This window comes from Pempheris klunzingeri, chromosome 24 (genome assembly GCF_042242105.1).
Source record: "Pempheris klunzingeri isolate RE-2024b chromosome 24, fPemKlu1.hap1, whole genome shotgun sequence".
Classification (NCBI taxonomy): domain Eukaryota; kingdom Metazoa; phylum Chordata; class Actinopteri; order Acropomatiformes; family Pempheridae; genus Pempheris; species Pempheris klunzingeri.
The window spans coordinates 12459977-12479976 of record NC_092035.1 but is presented as its reverse complement, the minus strand read 5'-3'; positions in this window follow the sequence as shown (position 1 = coordinate 12479976).

The window sequence follows — 20000 nt, the reverse complement described above, 5'->3', positions numbered from 1 at the left end:
GCACAAAAAGGCACACCTCCACCAGAGTTACATGGGGGACTATGGGAGTAAGGAGAGAGAGAGAGTGAGGATGTGTGTGTCTCTGTCTCTGTCTGTGTCTGTGCCTGTGTGTGTGTGTGTGTGTGTGTGTGTGTGTGTGTGTGTGTGTGTGTGTGTGTGTGTACCTTCACGAGAGTTACATGGGGGACTATGGGAGTAAGGAGAGAGAGAGAGTGAGGATGTGTGTGTCTCTGTCTGTGTCTGTGTGTGTGTGTGTGTGTGTGTGTGTGTGTGTGTGTGTACTCCACCAGAGTTCTAGGGGGACTATGGTTACACAGATTTAAAAAAAAACAAAGCAAGGATCAAAGCACAAAAGGGCACACCTCCACCAGAGTTACATGGGGGACTATGGGAGTAAGGAGAGAGAGAGAGTGAGGATGTGTGTGTCTCTGTCTGTGTCTCTGTGTGTGTGTATGTGTGTGTACCTCCACCAGAGTTCTAGGGGGACTATGGTTACGCGGATTTAAAAAAAAACAAAGCAAGGATCAAAGCACAAAAGGGCACACCTCCACCAGAGTTCCATGGGGGACTATGGGAATAAGGAGAGAGAGAGAGTGAGGATGTGTGTGTCTCTGTCTGTGTCTCTGTGTGTGTGTATGTGTGTGTACCTCCACCAGAGTTCTAGGGGGACTATGGTTACGCGGATTTTAAAAAAAACAAAGCAAGGATCAAAGCACAAAAGGGCACACCTCCACCAGAGTTCCATGGGGGACTATGGGAATAAGGAGAGAGAGAGAGTGAGGATGTGTGTGTCTCTGTCTGTGTCTGTGTGTGTGTGTGTGTGTGTGTGTGTGTGTGTGTGTGTGTGTGTGTACCTCCACCAGAGTTCTAGGGGGACTATGGTTACACGGATTTTAAAAAAAAACAAAGCAAGGATCAAAGCACAAAAGGGCACACCTCCACCAGAGTTACATGGGGGACTATGGGAGTAAGGAGAGAGAGAGAGTGAGGATGTGTGTGTCTCTGTCTGTGTCTGTGTGTGTGTGTGTACCTCCACCAGAGTTCTAGGGGGACTATGGTTACACGGATTTTAAAAAAAAACAAAGCAAGGATCAAAGCACAAAAGGGCACACCTTCACCAGAGTTACATGGGGGACTATGGGAGTAAGGAGAGAGAGAGAGTGAGGATGTGTGTCTCTCTGTCTGTGTCTGTGCCTGTGTGTGTGTGTGTGTGTGTGTGTGTGTGTGTGTGTGTGTGTGTGTGTGTGTGTACCTCCACGAGAGTTACATGGGGGACTATGGGAGTAAGGAGAGAGAGAGAGTGAGGATGTGTGTGTCTCTGTCTGTGTCTGTGTGTGTGTGTGTGTGTGTGTGTGTGTGTGTGTGTGTGTGTGTGTGTGTGTGTGTGTGTGTGTGTGTGTGTGTGTGTCTGTACCTCCACGAGAGTTACATGGGGGACTATGGGAGTAAGGAGAGAGAGAGAGTGAGGATGTGTGTGTCTCTGTCTGTGTCTGTGTGTGTGTGTGTACCTCCACCAGAGTTCTAGGGGGACTATGGTTACACGGATTTAAAAAAAAAACAAAGCAAGGATCAAAGCACAAAAAGGCACACCTCCACCAGAGTTACATGGGGGACTATGGGAGTAAGGAGAGAGAGAGAGTGAGGATGTGTGTGTCTCTGTCTCTGTCTGTGTCTGTGCCTGTGTGTGTGTGTGTGTGTGTGTGTGTGTGTGTGTGTGTGTGTGTGTGTGTGTGTGTACCTTCACGAGAGTTACATGGGGGACTATGGGAGTAAGGAGAGAGAGAGAGTGAGGATGTGTGTGTCTCTGTCTGTGTCTGTGTGTGTGTGTGTGTGTGTGTGTGTGTGTGTGTGTGTACTCCACCAGAGTTCTAGGGGGACTATGGTTACACAGATTTAAAAAAAAACAAAGCAAGGATCAAAGCACAAAAGGGCACACCTCCACCAGAGTTACATGGGGGACTATGGGAGTAAGGAGAGAGAGAGAGTGAGGATGTGTGTGTCTCTGTCTGTGTCTCTGTGTGTGTGTATGTGTGTGTACCTCCACCAGAGTTCTAGGGGGACTATGGTTACGCGGATTTAAAAAAAAACAAAGCAAGGATCAAAGCACAAAAGGGCACACCTCCACCAGAGTTCCATGGGGGACTATGGGAATAAGGAGAGAGAGAGAGTGAGGATGTGTGTGTCTCTGTCTGTGTCTCTGTGTGTGTGTATGTGTGTGTACCTCCACCAGAGTTCTAGGGGGACTATGGTTACGCGGATTTTAAAAAAAACAAAGCAAGGATCAAAGCACAAAAGGGCACACCTCCACCAGAGTTCCATGGGGGACTATGGGAATAAGGAGAGAGAGAGAGTGAGGATGTGTGTGTCTCTGTCTGTGTCTGTGTGTGTGTGTGTGTGTGTGTGTGTGTGTGTGTGTGTGTGTGTGTACCTCCACCAGAGTTCTAGGGGGACTATGGTTACACGGATTTTAAAAAAAAACAAAGCAAGGATCAAAGCACAAAAGGGCACACCTTCACCAGAGTTACATGGGGGACTATGGGAGTAAGGAGAGAGAGAGAGTGAGGATGTGTGTGTCTCTGTCTGTGTCTGTGCCTGTGTGTGTGTGTGTGTGTGTGTGTGTGTGTGTGTGTGTGTGTGTGTGTGTACCTCCACCAGAGTTCTAGGGGAACTATGGTTACACGGATTTAAAAAAAAACAAACCAAGGATCAAAGCACAAAAGGGCACACCTCCACCAGAGTTACATGGGGGACTATGGGAGTAAGGAGAGAGAGAGAGTGAGGATGTGTGTGTCTCTGTCTGTGTGTGTGTGTGTGTGTGTGTGTGTGTGTGTGTGTACCTCCACCAGAGTTCTAGGGGGACTATGGTTACACGGATTTAAAAAAAAACAAAGCAAGGATCAAAGCACAAAAGGGCACACCTCCACCAGAGTTACATGGGGGACTATGGGAGTAAGGAGAGAGAGAGAGTGAGGATGTGTGTGTCTCTGTCTGTGTCTGTGTGTGTGTGTGTACCTCCACCAGAGTTCTAGGGGGACTATGGTTACACGGATTTAAAAAAAAAACAAAGCAAGGATCAAAGCACAAAAAGGCACACCTCCACCAGAGTTACATGGGGGACTATGGGAGTAAGGAGAGAGAGAGAGTGAGGATGTGTGTGTCTCTGTCTGTGTCTGTGTCTGTGCCTGTGTGTGTGTGTGTGTGTGTGTGTGTGTGTGTGTGTGTGTGTGTGTGTGTATGTACCTTCACGAGAGTTACATGGGGGACTATGGGAGTAAGGAGAGAGAGAGAGTGAGGATGTGTGTGTCTCTGTCTGTGTCTGTGTGTGTGTGTGTGTGTGTGTGTGTGTGTACCTCCACCAGAGTTCTAGGGGGACTATGGTTACACGGATTTAAAAAAAAACAAACCAAGGATCAAAGCACAAAAGGGCACACCTCCATCAGAGTTACATGGGGGACTATGGGAGTAAGGAGAGAGAGAGAGTGAGGATGTGTGTGTCTCTGTCTGTGTCTCTGTGTGTGTGTATGTGTGTGTACCTCCACCAGAGTTCTAGGGGGACTATGGTTACACGGATTTTAAAAAAAAACAAAGCAAGGATCAAAGCACAAAAGGGCACACCTTCACCAGAGTTACATGGGGGACTATGGGAGTAAGGAGAGAGAGAGAGTGAGGATGTGTGTGTCTCTGTCTGTGTCTGTGCCTGTGTGTGTGTGTGTGTGTGTGTGTGTGTGTGTGTGTGTGTGTGTGTGTGTGTGTGTGTGTACCTCCACGAGAGTTACATGGGGGACTATGGGAGTAAGGAGAGAGAGAGAGTGAGGATGTGTGTGTCTCTGTCTGTGTCTGTGCCTGTGTGTGTGTGTGTGTGTGTGTGTGTGTGTGCGTTTGTATTTCTATCCTGGTGGGGACCATCACCTGACATTTCACTCACCAAATGGGGACCAATTTTTCTTGTGGGGACCGACCCCCGGTCCCCACAGGCACGAGCATTGCAATCAATAGAAAACGACCTCCTGATATGCCTGGTGAGGTTTATTTTGAAAAATAATTTTGGTCCCCACAGACTTGATTTTCAAGACTTTGTGTGTTCCCCAGTGGTGGTCGAGGGTATTGCGGTGTGTGTATTTGGATGGTGGGGTCCGTTTTCCTGACAGTGTGTGTAAGTGTGTATATTATATGAGGTTAGTGTTTTATGAATATTATCACTTTCTGAGCACTTTGATGTCATCAGACTTGCATGTTATTGAATGACAGAACCTAAAATCAGGAAAGGGACCCGGTTCATCATTAAATTCCTTTCAAAGCCTTTTTATTCTTTGAAAGAAGTGACGTCATTGTTAATGGCCTGAAGTAAATACATATTTAAATGACAAATAAACAAATAAACAAACAAATAAATTAATTAATTGTTGGACCAGTACAGTACCGGTACAGTACATCGTTCATTGATTTCAGAATCAATGAATGATTACCAGATATTTTGGATGGAATATTGATTACTATTACAGAGTACACAATGTACCATAAACCTTAAAGGGAGGTGTTTAATCACAATGAAATGAGCTCATTAAGAGAGAATGACATTTACATTAATATTGATTTTAAGCTGAGGTGAAAACTAAGTGACAGTGTGCTGTACAAACTGAAGCTACAGTAGCCCAGTATGAAACTAAGATGAGGCCCACAGTTAGCCTGTGTCCTGATGAGTGTCCAAACTGAGACCAAGCCCACAGTTAGCCTGTGTCCTGATAAGTGTCCAAACTGAGACCAGACCCACAGTTAGCCTGTGTCCGGATGAGCGTCCAAACTGAGACCAGGCCCACAGTTAGCCTGTGTCCTGATATTTGTCAAGACTGAGACCAGACCTACAGTTAGCCTGTGTTCTGATATTTGTCCAAACTGAGACCAGGCCCACAGTTAGCCTGTGTCCTGATGAGTGTCCAAACTGAGACCGGGCCCACAGTTAGCCTGTGTCCTGATAAGTGTCCAAACTGAGACCAGGCCCACAGTTAGCCTGTGTTCTGATATTTGTCCAAACTGAGACCAGGCCCACAGTTAGCCACCAGGCCCACAGTTAGCCTGTGTCCTGATGAGTGTCCAAACTGAGACCGGGCCCACAGTTAGCCTGTGTCCTGATGAGTGTCCAAACTGAGACCGGGCCCACAGTTAGCCTGTGTCCTGATAAGTGTCCAAACTGAGACCAGGCCCACAGTTAGCCTGTGTCCTGATGAGTGTCCAAACTGAGACCGGACCTACAGTTAGCCTGTGTCCTGATATTTGTCAAGACTGAGACCAGGCCCACAGTTAGCCTGTGTCCTGATGAGTGTCCAAACTGAGACCGGGCCCACAGTTAGCCTGTGTCCTGATAAGTGTCCAAACTGAGACCAGGCCCACAGTTAGCCTGTGTCCTGATAAGTGTCCAAACTGAGACCGGGCCCACAGTTAGCCTGTGTCCTGATAAGTGTCCAAACTGAGACCGGGCCCACAGTTAGCCTGTGTCCTGATAAGTGTCCAAACTGAGACCGGGCCCACAGTTAGCCTGTGTCCTGATAAGTGTCCAAACTGAGACCGGGCCCACAGTTAGCCTGTGTCCTGATGAGTGTCCAAACTGAGACCGGGCCCACAGTTAGCCTGTGTCCTGATAAGTGTCCAAACTGAGACCAGGCCCACAGTTAGCCTGTGTCCTGATGAGTGTCCAAACTGAGACCGGGCCCACAGTTAGCCTGCGTCCTGATGAGTGTCCAAACTGAGACCGGACCTACAGTCAGCCTGTGTCCTGATATTTGTCAAGACTGAGACCAGGCCCACAGTTAGCCTGTGTCCTGATGAGTGTCCAAACTGAGACCGGGCCCACAGTTAGCCTGTGTCCTGATAAGTGTCCAAACTGAGACCGGGCCCACAGTTAGCCTGTGTCCTGATGAGTGTCCAAACTGAGACCGGGCCCACAGTTAGCCTGTGTCCTGATAAGTGTCCAAACTGAGACCGGGCCCACAGTTAGCCTGTGTCCTGATAAGTGTCCAAACTGAGACCGGGCCCACAGTTAGCCTGTGTCCTGATAAGTGTCCAAACTGAGACCGGGCCCACAGTTAGCCTGTGTCCTGATAAGTGTCCAAACTGAGACCGGGCCCACAGTTAGCCTGTGTCCTGATAAGTGTCCAAACTGAGACCAGGCCCACAGTTAGCCTGTGTCCTGATAAGTGTCCAAACTGAGACCGGACCCACAGTTAGCCTGTGTCCTGATGAGTGTCCAAACTGAGACCGGACCTACAGTTAGCCTGTGTCCTGATATTTGTCAAGACTGAGACCAGGCCCACAGTTAGCCTGTGTCCTGATAAGTGTCCAAACTGAGACCAGGCCCACAGTTAGCCTGTGTCCTGATATTTGTCAAGACTGAGACCAGGTCCACAGTTAGCCACCAGGCCTACAGTTAGCCACCAGGCCTACAGTTAGCCTGTGTCCTGATAAGTGTCCAAACTGAGACCGGGCCCACAGTTAGCCTGTGTCCTGATAAGTGTCCAAACTGAGACCAGGCCCACAGTTAGCCTGTGTCCTGATGAGTGTCCAAACTGAGACCGGGCCCACAGTTAGCCTGTGTCCTGATAAGTGTCCAAACTGAGACCAGGCCTACAGTTAGCCTGTGTCCTGATGAGTGTCCAAACTGAGACCGGGCCCACAGTTAGCCTGTGTCCTGATAAGTGTCCAAACTGAGACCGGGCCCACAGTTAGCCTGTGTCCTGATGAGTGTCCAAACTGAGACCGGGCCCACAGTTAGCCTGTGTCCTGATGAGTGTCCAAACTGAGACCGGACCTACAGTTAGCCTGTGTCCTGATATTTGTCAAGACTGAGACCAGGTCCACAGTTAGCCACCAGGCCTACAGTTAGCCACCAGGCCTACAGTTAGCCTGTGTCCTGATAAGTGTCCAAACTGAGACCAGGCCCACAGTTAGCCTGTGTCCTGATATTTGTCAAGACTGAGACCAGGTCCACAGTTAGCCACCAGGCCTACAGTTAGCCACCAGGCCTACAGTTAGCCTGTGTCCTGATAAGTGTCCAAACTGAGACCAGGCCCACAGTTAGCCTGTGTCCTGATGAGTGTCCAAACTGAGACCGGACCTACAGTTAGCCTGTGTCCTGATATTTGTCAAGACTGAGACCAGGTCCACAGTTAGCCACCAGGCCTACAGTTAGCCACCAGGCCTACAGTTAGCCTGTGTCCTGATAAGTGTCCAAACTGAGACCAGGCCCACAGTTAGCCTGTGTCCTGATATTTGTCAAGACTGAGACCAGGTCCACAGTTAGCCACCAGGCCTACAGTTAGCCACCAGGCCTACAGTTAGCCTGTGTCCTGATAAGTGTCCAAACTGAGACCAGGCCCACAGTTAGCCTGTGTCCTGATATTTGTCCAAACTGAGACCAGGCCCACAGTTAGCCTGTGTCCTGATGAGTGTCCAAACTGAGACCAGGCCCACAGTTAGCCTGTGTCCTGATATTTGTCCAAACTGAGACCAGGCCCACAGTTAGCCTGTGTCCTGATATTTGTCCAAACTGAGACCAGGCCCACAGTTAGCCTGTGTCCTGATGAGTGTCCAAACTGAGACCAGACCCACAGTTAGCCTGTGTCCTGATATTTTAGTCTGCATACAGATGGGGTCTCTATCAAACAGCTGGCCTGTTGGTGGGTCAGATCAACTTGGAGCTGAGCAAGCTCAAAACTGTGGAGATGACAGTGGGCCCCCTCCCTAATGAAAGACTTGTCAATGGCGTCCTGTGTGTTGCATTTGGTGGCTGTTACAATCACGGCATAGCCCTAAACTTCTTATGCTTCAGTAAATTGTTTTAGAAATGTTTCCTTTGTTCAGCTTGTCTTTATATTTCCTGTTTCTGTAGAAGAGAACAGTGGGACAACTGCAGTGTTCACATACTCTGCCAATACTGACTCGACCAGGCCAACTGTTGGCACCATCCTGACATTTATACAGACTGAGAATACAGGTGATGTCGCATTGTTAGTCACATTAGATTATGAAATGTACACTGCTCAAAAAAATAAAGGGAACACCTAAAAAACACAATGTAACTCCAAGTCAATCACACTTCTGTGAAACCAACCTGTCCAGTTAGGAAGCAACACTGATGAATCAATGTCACCTGCTGTTGTGCAAATGGAACAGACAACCCCTATAAAGGAGTGGTTCTGCAGGTGGTGACCACACACCATTTCTCTGTTCTCATCCTTTCTGGCTGATGTTTTGGTCACTTGGCATTTTGTCAGTGCTCTCAGCCCTAGAGGTGAGGATGAGGTGGTGTCTACAACCCACAGAAGTTGTTCAGGTAGTGCAGCTCATCCATGATGGCACATCAATGCGAGCTGTGGCAAGAAGGTTTGCTGTGTCTCTCAGCACAGTGTCCAGAGCATGGAGGAGATACCAGGACAGGCCAGTACACCAGGAGACGTGGAGGGGGCCGTAGGAGGGCAACAACCCAGCAGCAGGACCACTGCCTCCTCCTTTGTGCAAGGAGGAACAGGAGGAGCCCTGCCAGAGTCCTGCAAAATGACCTCCAGCAGGCCACTAATGTGCATGTTTCTGCTCAAACTGTCTGAAACAGACTCCATGAGGGTGGGATGAGGGCCCGACGTCCACAAGTGGGGCTTGTGCTTACAGCCCAACACCGTGCAGGGCGATTGGCATTTGCCAGAGAACACCAAGATTGGCAGATTTACCATTAGCCCCCTGTGCTCTTCACGGATGAGAGCAGGTTCACACTGAGCACATGACAGACGTGACAGAGTCTGGAGACGCTGTGGAGAACGTTCTGCTGCCTGCAACATCCTCCAGCATGACCGGTTTGGCGGTGGGTCAGTAATGGTGTGGGGAGGCATTTCTTTGGAGGGCCCTAACCCCTAACCCTCCATGTGCTAGCCAGAGGTACCCTGACTGCCATTAGGTAGCGGGATGAGATCCTCAGACCCATTGTGAGACCATATGCTGGTGCAGTGGGCCCTGGGTTCCTTCTGATGACAATGCTTGGCCTCATGTGGCTGAAGTGTGTCAGCAGTTCCTGCATGATGAAGGCACTGATGCTATGGACTGGCCTGCCCGTTCCCCAGACCTGAATCCAATCGAGCACATCTGGGACATCGTGTCTCGTCCATCCACCAACGCCACGCTGCACCACAGACTGTCCAGGAGTTGACTGATGCTCAGGAGAACATCCTCCGCCTCATCAGGACCGTGCCCAGGCGTTGTAGGGAGGTCACACAGGCACGTGGAGGCCAAACACACTACTGAGCCTCACTTGGACTTGTCTTGAGGAATTTCCCCTGAAGCTCGATCAGCCTGTAATGTGATTTTCCACTTTTATTTTGAGGATGATTCCAAATCCAGACCTTCATGGGATAATTTTGATTTACATTGATCATTTTTATGTTATTTTGTTCTCAACGCATTCCACTATGTAATGAATAAAGATTTTCAACTGGAATATTTCATTCATTGAGATCTAGGATGTGTTATTGTAGTGTTCCCTTTATTTTTTGAGCAGTGTAGATCTACATGCATAGCATTGGCAGTCAACTTAATACACTTTTATATAGTGTGGATGATAAAAGCTCAACTTCATAATGATCTCTAATTTAGGGCTGTGTCCCAACCCTGCTCTGCTCTGATGTACAGGGCTTCTCCTAGATGCACTGATCTGTCTGTGAAACAGCAACAATAAAATGTCCACACTAACTCAAAGCGAGGGAGGGACACACTTTCACTGTGGTCCCCACGCTGCTCATGCCCATCCCCCACCCCGCGGTGGACACACAGGAGAGATGGGACACATAGGAGAGATGGGACACACTTCTCCGGACATTTTCGGTCCCCACGTTACCTGCGACGCCGACGCCCCACCCCCTCCCCCCGCTCACGTCTCACCTGAAGTTCAGGAGCATGCGGACAGCACGGACGGTGGTCGGACGGCAGAGAGACGATGTAATGAAAGCCAAGTAAGTACAGAGAGTTGTTTTATTAATTAACTAGGTTAAATTTAACTTTTAGAGTGTTTGCAGCCGAAAGCTTATTTTTATGCCAGCATGATTCGCTAATGCTAACGCGACCTAGCTTACCACATGCTAACGTGTGCGGACAGTGTTGCTAGCTAACAGTTTTGCTAGTGAACTGTATAGCTAGTGGACAGTGTTGCTAGTGGACAGTGTTGCTAGTGGACAGTATAGCTAGAGGACAGTGTTGCTAGTGGACAGCATTGTTAGTGGACAGTGTTGCTAGTGGACAGTGTTGCTAGTGGACAGTGTTGCTAGTGGACAGCATTGTTAGTGGACAGTGTTGCTAGTGGACAGTATTGCTAGTGGACAGCATTGTTAGTGGACAGTGTTGCTAGTGGATAGTGTTGTTAGTGGACAGTATAGCTAGTGGATAGTGTTGTTAGTGGACAGTATTGTTAGTGGACAGTATAGCTAGTGGACAGTGTTGCTAGTGGACAGCATTGTTAGTGGACAGTGTTGCTAGTGGATAGTGTTGTTAGTGGACAGTATAGCTAGTGGATAGTGTTGTTAGTGGACAGTATTGTTAGTGGACAGTATAGCTAGTGGATAGTGTTGTTAGTGGACAGTATTGTTAGTGGACAGTATAGCTAGTGGATAGTGTTGTTAGTGGACAGTATAGCTAGTGGATAGTGTTGTTAGTGGACAGTATAGCTAGTGGACAGTATAGCTAGTGGACAGTATAGCTAGTGGACAGTATAGCTAGTGGACAGTATTGTTAGTGGACAGTATAGCTAGTGGACAGTATAGCTAGTGGACAGTATTGTTAGTGGACAGTATAGCTAGTGGACAGTATTGTTAGTGGACAGTATAGCTAGTGGATAGTGTTGTTAGTGGACAGTATTGTTAGTGGACAGTATAGCTAGTGGATAGTGTTGTTAGTGGACAGTATAGCTAGTGGACAGTGTTGTTAGTGGACAGTATAGCTAGTGGACAGTATTGTTAGTGGACAGTATTGTTAGTGGACAGTATAGCTAGTGGACAGTGTTGCTAGCTAACAGTCATGGCTGGTGTTTCAGCGTCAGTAACACCTGCTGCTAATGTCGAGTAATGTGAGAAGAATCAAACTTTAATGTAACTACAGGTCATGAGGGTTACACACATTAGCTAGAAGCAGCTGAGTTGGAGTTGGATTTTTATTGTAATTAAAATAACGAATTAATCTCTTTGCATTTCTCTTGGTGCATTTAAACGCTTACTGTAACGTGTTGACATGCTGTACACTGGTAACAGAGTAGATATAATGCTTATGGACTGCAGTGATAGTTGATATATTGCTTATGGACTGCAGTAGGAGTTGCAGTGATGGTTGCAGTGATAGTAGATATAATGCTTATAGACTGCAGTGATGGTTGCAGTGATAGTAGATATAATGCTTATAGACTGCAGTGATGGTTGCAGTGATGGTTGCAGTGATAGTAGGTATAATGCTTGTAGACTGCAGTGATAGTTGCAGTGATGATTGCAGTGATAGTAGATATAATGCTTATGGACTGCAGTGATGGCTGCAGTGATAGTAGATATAATGCTTGTAGACTGCAGTGATAGTTGCAGTGATGATTGCAGTGATAGTAGATATAATGCTTATGGACTGCAGTGATGATTGCAGTGATAGTAGATATAATGCTTGTAGACTGCAGTGATAGTTGCAGTGATAGTAGATATAATGCTTATAGACTGCAGTGATGGTTGCAGTGATAGTAGGTATGATGCTTATAGACTACAGTGATGGTTGCAGTGATAGTAGATATAATGCTTATAGACTGCAGTGATGGTTGCAGTGATAGTAGATATAATCCTTATGGACTGCAGTGATGGTTGATATAATGCTTATGGACCGCAGTGAGAGAAGCTGCTGCTGCGCCCTAATGCTGTGTTACCGGCGCTGGGGGCTAAATGAAGCGGTCAGATGCGCAGTGGTGGAAACTGACTTATTGAGACGTCTACAGGCTGCTGTACTGTAGTTTAGTTACAGTCACACATCTTTCTAAATCCAAGGAAGCATGGCTCCATGTAAACATCTCTGCTCTGCTCAGATGTAACAGTGTTTTGTGTTTAACCTCCTGCAGACGGAGCGCACCATCCACCAGGAAGAGGACACGCTCACATCGTCTGAGGAAGCGACATGGTAAACACTTATCCAAGACCAGGACAGGTGTTAAACACCAAACGCAGGTAATGATGATGAGGTGGACTTTCAAATGTGATACAGTATTCATGCAAACAGAATACAATTGTATTAAATAGAATAGATTTCAGTTTTTTACTCTGATTTTCAGTGTGGTTTTGTACCCAGCCCTCAGGTGGTTTGTGATTTTGGTTTCCAGTGACATTATTGCATCGCTTTGTTTTCAATGAATTACACAATGTACAGTAAAGATTCTGATTTTGAATATTTAGTTCATTGGAATTCAATATGTGATTGAAGTGTTCCCTTCCCAGTTTATTGATTCACATATGAAACTTGTAAAATAGTTATAGGTGCAAGTATCAGTGCACCGATTGCAGTGATGCATATAAAAATTGTACCAGTATTATTTACTAGCGTATTAGCAGTGTAGCTTTGATAAATTAGAAAGATTGATGGCAGTGTAGTTTATTCAGGCTTCAGGGTAAATGAGTTGGTCCTTTGGATGTGTTGATGGTGAGTTTAGTGCGTCCTTTTGTATTTTAATATGTCAGCGGTAGCACACACATCTATGATAATACATCTGTCCTGTCTGGTGTACAGCCCACAGCAGCTCCACCGCAGGACGGAGAAACCCCATCACTGCCAGAGCTGCCATCTTAATCATGCACAACTCACCAGAGTTTGGTAAGTGATAAACAAGCAGAGATTTTAGCTTGTCATTGACAAACCTAGCTTTACTGCCATTATGTTACAAATGTGTATAAATCTTTTTTCTTAAATTCAGCATAAGTTGCTTTGTTGACCAGGAAAACTGATGGAAACACATGCACCCCAATATTATTGTAATGAAATAAATATAAAGTCACTACAGTACACCATTATTTAACATATTAAAATGTATTAAGCTACTGTCTCACAGTTGGCTCCTTAATTGTCATTATCTGAAAATATTATCAAAATGAGTACTACTACTGCACCAAGCTAATTTATAATTATTTCAGCCCACTGAAAAAAGAAATAAACACAGTTTAAGCACAGTTAGGATCTTAAATATGGAGTCCAGTCTACTACTCACAGGTCACACAGCATACTGGTTTTATAAAAGACTGGGTGGCAATGCAGTGGCTGGAGTATCTACAAAACTGCTGTGTTTCAGTTGCCATTTTCCCAATTGTTTTTCCTTTTTCGCTCGTCTTGGTATTACATAGTGACCTGCATTTTTTTAATTTTGTAAACTATTTATTCCTCAAATAGGACAGAGAGCTGAACCTACTGCCACAGGTGTTCCACAAACTGATGTCACGGCACTTGATGTTCATATCTCCTGTTTATCTGTCTTTGTTTTTCTCACAGAACAGAAAAACGGGCAGTATTAAAACAAAGTCTGATTTTAGTTTTCTAGCCCCAATACGATGATTTTATTTCAAAGCCGCAGAAATACTTCAACTATCTGAGAGACACCTTGTGTACGTCAACCAACAAATACAGAATGGATTGCTTTTTAGACAAAACTTAAGTTTAACTTGATTAAAGTAACTAATAGTGTAGTGATTTAAGATTTCCCTCTGAGAGACTGGGGTTTGATTCCTGCTCCGATCACTCCTTCAGTAACAATGGATGAGTTTACATCTTTTAATAGATTCCCAGTTAGCTGTCCTTTTATTGTATTAATGTACTTATTATTTTAACAGAATCCTCAAGACCCAAGAAAAGACAGCAAGGTGAGTGTGATAGTGGTGCCTCTAAAATGGACATTAGACAGACTAAATGCGGTAGAATGGACACATTATTATATATTTAATATGTGTTCAGTACTTAAAACACAAATTGTTGGCTTTAATTGCATCAATATGTAGTTAGAATTCATGATTGTCATCCTCAGTGACTATACACCATCTGTATACATGCTGGAGTGAAATAATATAAAGAACTGTTACAGCAGCTGAGTAAATTGTTACTTGTCTTTTGATCTGCTCAACATTTACTATTTTAACAGGATTGTTAACTCTAAAGAGAAGACCGGAAACTGCTGAGTCTGACAGTAGTGACCTTAAAGCAGGTATTTCACACTAAATGACCCCCCCCTCTATTTTACTCACCTGCTTTTATCAGTGTAATGTGTAATGAGGGCTTGTACATTCTAGCCTGATTGAAATGGCCTCTACCAGTGGCTCCAGTTAGTCACTGGGAGCAGAGAGTCTCAGTGATAGGTGCTGTCTCTCAGAGACTAAAAACCTGATTTCACCTGTATCTCAGAAGTCCAATTTCTTGATCAATATGTATCAAGACCAAGATGTTACTTCCATGTTTCTAAATACTGATTCTCTTGTCTCTTTCTTAGAATCGTCAAAGAGGAGACATTGGTCATCTGCAGAGGTCTGTGCTGTGGAAAAGACACTCATGACCTTCATACAATCTGGTAAAGTACCAGGAAAGTCAGATTGTGTTCGCTGTATCGAGGCTTCACCGGGAGCACTGAGAGGAAGAACTTGGACAGCGGTAAAGTTTTATGTTAAAAATCGCATCACTGCCTTTCAGCGTGAAAGTGCAAGAAGATATTACTGACAAAGACACACACAATGCCCACGTTTGGGTTGTTCTGTTAAAACTCCATCTGACAGCCAGTTGGCTGTGAATTATGAGATGTTGTGAGTACCTACGTGCTGGAGAATGTAGTATTCAATTTTAAAATGGATTTATTTTCTATATGTATTCATGTTGCAGAAACAAAACAATACCAGCCAGTTGGCTGTGAATTATGTGAGTACCTGAGATGCTGTGAGTATCTACCTTCTGGAGAATATAGCATTCAGTCTCAGCATGTATTTATCCACACTATGGATATGTTCCAGAAACAATAAAAAACAAAAGGGAAATCGGCAGTGGTTGATTGTGTGCTCTGTAGATGGATGCTGGGCTGGAGGTAACATCTTTAATACTGAACCCATTGGAGTGTTCAGGCGGAGCAGCAAGCATGATTTATGAAAGGGGCCATCATGTTTATTAACTGTTTAATCAAACATTTGCACAAAAATTATATTTTAGAGTGAGAATCTGACCTGTTTCTGGAGAAAAATCTGTCATCTGACAGTCTGGACTATCAGATTCAGTGTTCATGTAATCTGACAAAGGTTTCAATCCTACAGCAGTTGGATTAAATGCCTGTCATGAATTGTGTAGTGCTAACAGTGCAGTTTAGTGCATGTGGAAAGATGTCACATGATTGGTCCCCGGGAGGTGACAAGATTGAGATTTGATGAGACTGGTCCCCAAGGGGAGCAAAAATCAGGTTTTCAATTTTTTAAAGAGTTTCTTATATTTCAAGTGATTTTTGTGTTTACATTAATTTTTAATGATTTTAGCAGTTAAAACTATGTCTGTAGACCCTTCAGAAAGGGTGGTTCCCACTAGGCTGCTCCCTGTCAGGGGGTCCCACGAGGTAGTAAAAACGGGTATGTGTGTGTGTGTGTGTGTGTGTGTACCTCCACGAGAGTTACATGGGGGACTATGGGAGTAAGGAGAGAGAGAGAGTGAGGATGTGTGTGTCTCTGTCTGTGTCTGTGTGTGTGTGTGTGTGTGTGTGTGTGTGTGTGTGTGTGTGTGTGTGTGTGTGTGTGTGTGTGTGTGTGTGTGTGTGTGTGTGTCTGTACCTCCACGAGAGTTACATGGGGGACTATGGGAGTAAGGAGAGAGAGAGAGTGAGGATGTGTGTGTCTCTGTCTGTGTCTGTGTGTGTGTGTGTACCTCCACCAGAGTTCTAGGGGGACTATGGTTACACGGATTTAAAAAAAAAACAAAGCAAGGATCAAAGCACAAAAAGGCACACCTCCACCAGAGTTACATGGGGGACTATGGGAGTAAGGAGAGAGAGAGAGTGAGGATGTGTGTGTCTCTGTCTGTGTCTCTGTGTGTGTGTGTGTGTGTGTGTGTACCTCCACCAGAGTTACATGGGGGACTATGGGAGTAAGGAGAGAGAGAGAGTGAGGATGTGTGTGTCTCTGTCTGTGTCTCTGTGTGTGTGTGTGTGTGTGTGTACCTCCACCAGAGTTCTAGGGGGACTATGGGAGTAAGGAGAGAGAGAGAGTGAGGATGTGTGTGTCTCTGTCTGTGTCTGTGTCTGTGCCTGTGTGTGTGTGTGTGTGTGTGTGTGTGTGTGTGTGTGTGTGTGTGTGTGTGTGTGTGTGTGTGTGTGTACCTTCACGAGAGTTACATGGGGGACTATGGGAGTAAGGAGAGAGAGAGAGTGAGGATGTGTGTGTCTCTGTCTGTGTCTGTGTGTGTGTGTGTGTGTGTGTGTACCTCCACCAGAGTTCTAGGGGGACTATGGTTACACGGATTTAAAAAAAAACAAAGCAAGGATCAAAGCACAAAAGGGCACACCTCCACCAGAGTTACATGGGGGACTATGGGAGTAAGGAGAGAGAGAGAGTGAGGATGTGTGTGTCTCTGTCTGTGTCTCTGTGTGTGTGTATGTGTGTGTACCTCCACCAGAGTTCTAGGGGGACTATGGTTACACGGATTTTAAAAAAAAACAAAGCAAGGATCAAAGCACAAAAGGGCACACCTTCACCAGAGTTACATGGGGGACTATGGGAGTAAGGAGAGAGAGAGAGTGAGGATGTGTGTGTCTCTGTCTGTGTCTGTGCCTGTGTGTGTGTGTGTGTGTGTGTGTGTGTGTGTGTGTGTGTGTGTGTGTGTGTGTGTGTGTGTACCTCCACGAGAGTTACATGGGGGACTATGGGAGTAAGGAGAGAGAGAGAGTGAGGATGTGTGTGTCTCTGTCTGTGTCTGTGCCTGTGTGTGTGTGTGTGTGTGTGTGTGTGTGTGTGTGTGTGTGTGTGTGTACCTCCACGAGAGTTACATGGGGGACTATGGGAGTAAGGAGAGAGAGAGAGTGAGGATGTGTGTGTCTCTGTCTGTGTCTGTGTGTGTGTGTGTGTGTGTGTGTGTGTGTGTGTGTGTGTGTGTGTGTGTGTGTGTGTGTGTGTGTGTGTGTGTGTGTGTGTGTGTGTCTGTACCTCCACGAGAGTTACATGGGGGACTATGGGAGTAAGGAGAGAGAGAGAGTGAGGATGTGTGTGTCTCTGTCTGTGTCTGTGTGTGTGTGTGTACCTCCACCAGAGTTCTAGGGGGACTATGGTTACACGGATTTAAAAAAAAAACAAAGCAAGGATCAAAGCACAAAAAGGCACACCTCCACCAGAGTTACATGGGGGACTATGGGAGTAAGGAGAGAGAGAGAGTGAGGATGTGTGTGTCTCTGTCTGTGTCTCTGTGTGTGTGTGTGTGTGTGTGTGTACCTCCACCAGAGTTACATGGGGGACTATGGGAGTAAGGAGAGAGAGAGAGTGAGGATGTGTGTGTCTCTGTCTGTGTCTCTGTGTGTGTGTGTGTGTGTGTGTACCTCCACCAGAGTTCTAGGGGGACTATGGGAGTAAGGAGAGAGAGAGAGTGAGGATGTGTGTGTCTCTGTCTGTGTCTGTGTCTGTGCCTGTGTGTGTGTGTGTGTGTGTGTGTGTGTGTGTGTGTGTGTGTGTGTGTGTGTGTGTGTGTGTGTGTACCTTCACGAGAGTTACATGGGGGACTATGGGAGTAAGGAGAGAGAGAGAGTGAGGATGTGTGTGTCTCTGTCTGTGTCTGTGTGTGTGTGTGTGTGTGTGTGTACCTCCACCAGAGTTCTAGGGGGACTATGGTTACACGGATTTAAAAAAAAACAAAGCAAGGATCAAAGCACAAAAGGGCACACCTCCACCAGAGTTACATGGGGGACTATGGGAGTAAGGAGAGAGAGAGAGTGAGGATGTGTGTGTCTCTGTCTGTGTCTCTGTGTGTGTGTATGTGTGTGTACCTCCACCAGAGTTCTAGGGGGACTATGGTTACGCGGATTTAAAAAAAAACAAAGCAAGGATCAAAGCACAAAAGGGCACACCTCCACCAGAGTTCCATGGGGGACTATGGGAATAAGGAGAGAGAGAGAGTGAGGATGTGTGTGTCTCTGTCTGTGTCTCTGTGTGTGTGTATGTGTGTGTACCTCCACCAGAGTTCTAGGGGGACTATGGTTACGCGGATTTAAAAAAAAACAAAGCAAGGATCAAAGCACAAAAGGGCACACCTCCACCAGAGTTCCATGGGGGACTATGGGAATAAGGAGAGAGAGAGAGTGAGGATGTGTGTGTCTCTGTCTGTGTCTGTGTGTGTGTGTGTGTGTGTGTGTGTGTGTGTGTGTGTGTGTACCTCCACCAGAGTTCTAGGGGGACTATGGTTACACGGATTTTAAAAAAAAACAAAGCAAGGATCAAAGCACAAAAGGGCACACCTTCACCAGAGTTACATGGGGGACTATGGGAGTAAGGAGAGAGAGAGAGTGAGGATGTGTGTGTCTCTGTCTGTGTCTGTGCCTGTGTGTGTGTGTGTGTGTGTGTGTGTGTGTGTACCTCCACCAGAGTTCTAGGGGAACTATGGTTACACGGATTTAAAAAAAAACAAACCAAGGATCAAAGCACAAAAGGGCACACCTCCACCAGAGTTACATGGGGGACTATGGGAGTAAGGAGAGAGAGAGAGTGAGGATGTGTGTGTCTCTGTCTGTGTCTGTGTGTGTGTGTGTACCTCCACCAGAGTTCTAGGGGGACTATGGTTACACGGATTTAAAAAAAAAACAAAGCAAGGATCAAAGCACAAAAAGGCACACCTCCACCAGAGTTACATGGGGGACTATGGGAGTAAGGAGAGAGAGAGAGTGAGGATGTGTGTGTCTCTGTCTGTGTCTGTGTCTGTGCCTGTGTGTGTGTGTGTGTGTGTGTGTGTGTGTGTGTGTGTGTGTGTGTGTGTGTGTGTGTGTGTGTGTGTGTGTGTGTGTGTGTGTACCTTCACGAGAGTTACATGGGGGACTATGGGAGTAAGGAGAGAGAGAGAGTGAGGATGTGTGTGTCTCTGTCTGTGTGTGTGTGTGTGTGTGTGTGTGTGTGTGTACCTCCACCAGAGTTCTAGGGGGACTATGTTTACACGGATTTAAAAAAAAACAAAGCAAGGATCAAAGCACAAAAGGGCACACCTCCACCAGAGTTACATGGGGGACTATGGGAGTAAGGAGAGAGAGAGAGTGAGGATGTGTGTGTCTCTGTCTGTGTCTGTGTGTGTGTGTGTACCTCCACCAGAGTTCTAGGGGGACTATGGTTACACGGATTTAAAAAAAAAACAAAGCAAGGATCAAAGCACAAAAAGGCACACCTCCACCAGAGTTACATGGGGGACTATGGGAGTAAGGAGAGAGAGAGAGTGAGGATGTGTGTGTCTCTGTCTGTGTCTGTGCCTGTGTGTGTGTGTGTGTGTGTGTGTGTGTGTGTGTGTGTGTGTGTGTGTGTGTGTGTGTACCTCCACGAGAGTTACATGGGGGACTATGGGAGTAAGGAGAGAGAGAGAGTGAGGATGTGTGTGTCTCTGTCTGTGTCTGTGCCTGTGTGTGTGTGTGTGTGTGTGTGTGTGTGTGTGTGTGTGTGTGTGTGTGTGTGTGTGTGTGTGTGTGTGTGTGTACCTCCACGAGAGTTACATGGGGGACTATGGGAGTAAGGAGAGAGAGAGAGTGAGGATGTGTGTGTCTCTGTCTGTGTCTGTGTGTGTGTGTGTGTGTGTGTGTGTGTGTGTGTGTGTGTGTGTGTGTGTGTGTGTGTGTGTGTGTGTGTGTGTGTGTGTGTGTGTGTCTGTACCTCCACGAGAGTTACATGGGGGACTATGGGAGTAAGGAGAGAGAGAGAGTGAGGATGTGTGTGTCTCTGTCTGTGTGTGTGTGTGTACCTCCACCAGAGTTCTAGGGGGACTATGGTTAC